Raw genomic sequence first — 5,417 nt, forward strand, 5'->3', positions numbered from 1 at the left:
AAAAGTGCCTTTCTGAGGGATGTCTGTATAGTGCAATAACCTCTTCTATTTTTTTTTTTTTTTTTTTTTTTTGTGAATGTCAAGCTGGATACAAACAAGATTCGAGATGAGTTTTACAGGTGGGATTTACTTTTGTACTTTGAGCCAAGTTTAAAAGTAAGTCCAATAGCACTACACTCTCACTACCTGGTATAAGCTTTTAGAACAACTGGTATCATAAGTATATATATATCCCAGTAATATCTACTATGGGGGGAAAAAAGAAAACATTGTACTCTGTTGTACTGTACTGTAATCCTTATCGGTTTACATTGCTTTCTCGACCCAGAGTTGTATCCTAAAAACTGTGACCTAGAATGCAAGTATTACGTACATGTGTTTTCAAAAAACCCAACATTGTGAAAGCCATCTGCCAATTCAGAAGAGTCTTTATTTTTTGGCACAGAATATCGTGTTTATTTATTTTTTATTTATACATCTTTTTTTATTTATTGTGTAAATGTTATGGTCTTGAAACAAGGAAATGTTCAATTCTGATCACCTTTTGTATGTAACATTTTGGGGAAATGGGATAAAAAATAAAGTTTATTGAAAATGAACTTAATTTGCTCTTATTGTTGCACATTGAAACGCATTGCATTTTATGCTGTGGTTTAGGTTTCCCACTAGACTAGTGATGAATTTTCAAAATTGGCATTTGGCCTTTGCTGGGTGACTGCAGTGTGCACATTTAATACTGTATCACATTAACGCTTGGTGGATAATTATAGCTCTTAAACAAACTGCTGTCAGTCACAACTATAAGGGGTTTTTATTTTTTTTTGGTTATGTGATGACAGCGGGTGATATGACTATCTGTCAAGATATTTACTTAATTAAATATTGAATGTACCTTTCATCCTATTTGGATAATTTAAGGACAAATTTTATTTTTTGTTTTTAAAGAGGAATATGCTTCCCCCGATGGGTTACCCTCTGGCAAGGGTTATTAGACAGGGTTGTCCTCTTAGCCCATTTCTCTTTATTTCTTTGAACGCTGGCAGTGACTGTATAGTTCTACAACCATGTTGAAAATTATAAGGGTGGGCACGATGCAGATGACATTCTTCTGTTTTTAGAGCTGGCATGATCTGCCCTTGGTTTTCATTAGGAAAATCATACCAATTAAAGTAAACGTCACCCTGTGACTTCTGTACTTTTTTTATTTTATTTTATTTTTTTAAAAATATTCTACTCCATGGATTTTTGGAAAGTAGCTTGATCCTTAGTTACAAGGAAAGGAAGCCTAGATGTACTGGCAACCTGTCCAGGGTGTACCCCGCCTTTCCCCCAATGTAAAGTGGGATTGGCTCCAGCCCCCCGCGACCCTGTACGCGGGATAAGCGGCTGATGATGATGGATGGAAGCCTTGATATGTTCAACATAGTAGGAAGCCTAGGAAAAAATGCAAAAAAGTGACGGTGCCAACTCACAAGGGCAGTTTTGGTATGATTCATTGTTTGACTCAGTCTAGACTCTTAGGCCTGTTTCTCCGCTTCATGGGAAGCCAGAAAAACATCTATAGTTTATTACGTCACTACGGCAGACAACAATGGACACTGTTGGCTTCCCTACAATTAATACACTTGCTACATCTTTGTCAGAACAATGTTAATTACAATAGATTAAGTTAAATGTGCATTAAAATATCACCACACCACAAAATGTAGCCGGTGTGTGTTGTCCTCTATACATATCCTCAATTCTTCTTGGCGGAGTCTATCCCAATTTTTGTCTGCAAAATGAAAAACATTTCCAGGAACTACATTCATGGTCTAGTGGCATCCAATTTAAGTCAGTGTAATCATGTTTCATGTGACACATGTTACCTAAACCAGCACTATTGCTTGACTCTAAACATGACCTTGTTCTTGTTGGCATGCAGCACTGAGCTCTAACACCACTGAGAAGTGAGTTCCTCATCAAAGCATCACACTAGCAAGAATAACTTCATTAACTAAACAGTGTATGCAGTCTAACGCATATGAGTTGTTCATCACAGCTTTGGTAAAGACATGAAAAACGAACAACTCTAAATCTGGAGTCCAATTTGTAGCTCTTTGTATTGAAGATCTGGATAAAAGCAGTTGTTTTTTGTTATCCGTATACATTCGCATATATGTCGTATCAGCTGAGAGACTCCATCTTCAGATATGAAGGAAATAGTTGTAAGGTATGACATCATTAAGACATCACTGTTTCAAACTTGTCAAACTGGTTATATTATCTGTCCAAGAAAGGGGCACATTTTGCTGTTATTTTCTCGGTAATAGCTGAATATAATAGCTGAAGACAAGTGCAGACAGAGGATTAGAAAACATTCAACAACAGTTTGTAAAAGTGTCTGATAGTGAATTGACTGACATGGGAAAAACACTTCAGAATGTGCTAAAAGGAAAGGTACATTACAATTACAAGCCAGCAGGGCTTTCTATCGTTAACTGGCAGGTAATATTCTGGGGGATTCTGAAATAGGAAAAAATATATTGCACATAACACATGGAATACTAATATATGGATATGGACATGTGATTTTATATATGTGCACATACACACACATTTTGCAATTGGACACAAACACATAAACCTAATGGGCTTATACACACATTCAGTGTACCTAATCAGTAAGCAGACAACACTGGTTTTCAGGCCAATGCAGGCAAAATAAAATCACACAAACACACACACATACAGCCTGGCTCCCTGCCAGACTCCCAGCTGTTGTTATGATGCAACAGCGCTCTTTTGAACCATGGACACAGTTGGAGAAGGAATGGGGGCCAATACAGGCTCGTTAGTGGGTTGTTTTGTGTTGTGCGAGTGTGTTTGTGTGCATACAAAATAAAACAGCCTACAAATAGACAGGACTCACTTGGCGGCTATGAAACCTGAAAGAAAGAGAAAAGGAGTGAGATGTCATCAAACTTCAAACCTCCTGACTGCATGCTGGAAACTGGGGCAGCACCAAGAGATCAGAGGGCTGCTTTGCTGTGAGTCTGAGGCCAAAATGTGCTGATTTCCTATCTTTAATTGCCTCGCGAGACGTTCACTTCACTCCACTCAGCCTCAGTTACCTCAGAAGTGTAAATAAGAATCGCTGCTGTGAAATTCTTTCTGTATTCTATATCATTACATCACATGTGGTATACCTTTCTGCACTGCATGTCTAGTATGAAAAAACTGCACTACTGATCACTCATATCATGTATGGGAGACTGGGGATGGTTGTAACACGGGTCAGTTGCAACATGTCCAATTTCTCCAATCAGAAATAAGTTAGGAATCACCTGATTCACTCAACACATGCCCAGTTTAGTCCTTATTGCACATAGGAAAACGTAGAACCCTGTGGCAGGCACAGCCAATTTTAGAATAAAAAAAAAAGAAAGTATTTTTACTTAGTTTATTTTAGCATTGCCAGCTTTGTAGTTAAACTCATCAAACTTAAATCACGTTTAGTGTGTATATGTAGATTTCTTTCATGCAAGTTGTTAATGCTAATGTTTTAGCTGTAAGTTGTAAGGTTAGCTAGTTCATGGCTACAAGAGTTTGGGTTACAACAATGAAATTGTTTAGTTGTATTTAAAATAATTTTAATAATTGTATTAGTATGTTCAAATGTTAGTGTAAGACCTGTTGGCTTCTCTGTGGGCCTGTGAAGCCTGCTCTCAAGGAGTGCCATATGTCTCTTTCTACTGTGACGGTGCAAGGCAAGTAGAAACACACACACTAATGTTTATTATTCTATGACATACAGAAACTAAGATACTTGGATCACCCCTACACACACACACTCACACACATACACACACACTAATTATGTAAAAAAACAAACAAAAAAAACCTAATTTCATTGTTGAGTAAAAGCTTTCAATATCATGATTTTCTCACATTACTTATTACATAATGTTACATTTCACCCCAGGGTGTGTTACAACTAACTTACTCCTTGTGTTTGAGACTAAACAATGCATTTCTGTTAGATAACAGTTACACCATTTTATAGCAGACACACATAGTTTGGATCACATTTTGATTGCGCTGGCTTAAAGGAGCTCCCAGATACAGGCAGAAATGTCAAAAATGTTACAACCATCCGTGGTCTCCCCTACCTGCTTTCCATGTAAAAGTTTGGCTTCATCTGATGTGAATATTGAAAAATTAAATGAAATGTTTAATCACTTCTTATGATAAAAGGTGGGGGCAGTACTTGTAACATAATCACATAAATCATAATAAAATCAGGGAGTGTATCCTTGATGAGGAGCTTCATCTATTATTTGAGGAATGAAATTCTCAGTTATTATCAGTTACAAATTATGTTGACGTCACTTGGCGCTGGTGTGATGATGGAAGATACGCAAACAGAGAGACAAGAAGATACAGAAAGAGATGTGTTTTGTGCTGATTTGTGCCCACATTAAAAAGAGAGAGAGAGAGGAAGGAACGTTTCAGTGTTGAAGACAGGAATTAATTGTTATCTCTACTGATGCAATCTATGTGCTCATGCCAGCAGGCACAAATAGAGGAGGGAAGCTTGTTGTATTCTGAGTTCTTTTTAACTGTGCACAGCTGTTCTTTATGTGGTCCAGAGATGCCCAATATTAAGCAAAAAAACACCCCTCAATGTGAGTGATATTAAAAATAGTAACAGTAATTTCTTCAATGAACTTACTTTTCTTTCCAGTGGTCTTACTTTTGTAGCTGTTGCCAATAGTAACACTGTACTGAGATATGATACCATGGCACTATTGCTATAACAAAGACCAACAGGACTATAAACACAGGCGATCGTACAGGTTGAAAACAAGCATACAGTGTATCTACCACTTTATTTGAAGATAGAAGTGTAAGTAAATTTGTTGTAATCCCTCATTGCACAGGAAAACCAGTAGAGTAGGTCAGAGATGGACCACTGTTCGCTTCACTTTGTTTTCCAAGTAAGTTTGGATAACTTGTTGGTTTGTTTAAAACCTGCATCATTGTCTGGTCCCATTTGACTATTTTGTAATGCCGCTGTGCTCCTGGATATCAGCAGTCTTTTTAGTAAGTGTATTTTCATGACAGATAGAACCAATTGCCAAACAAATGACAGTCCATTTGGTACAAACCGAAATAATGCTTTAATAAGAGAGAACATATGATCAGGACATTTCACTCACATCTCCACACTACTACACACAACTATCGCTGTATGTAAAAATAGTTTTAAAGTATTAATGACATAACCATAATCATTCTGTAAAAAGGAAGAAGCAAAAGGGAAATCCCTTTGCTTCTTCCTTTTTAACAGAATGATGCAATACAACCAATATCGACTTTATGAAAGCTCTTACGTTTGTTGAACAGCATCCAGTGGCCTTTTCCAGGAAAAATCC

The sequence above is a fragment of the Micropterus dolomieu genome, linkage group LG06 (assembly GCF_021292245.1).
Source record: "Micropterus dolomieu isolate WLL.071019.BEF.003 ecotype Adirondacks linkage group LG06, ASM2129224v1, whole genome shotgun sequence".
In the NCBI taxonomy this organism is placed as follows: Eukaryota; Metazoa; Chordata; class Actinopteri; order Centrarchiformes; family Centrarchidae; genus Micropterus; species Micropterus dolomieu.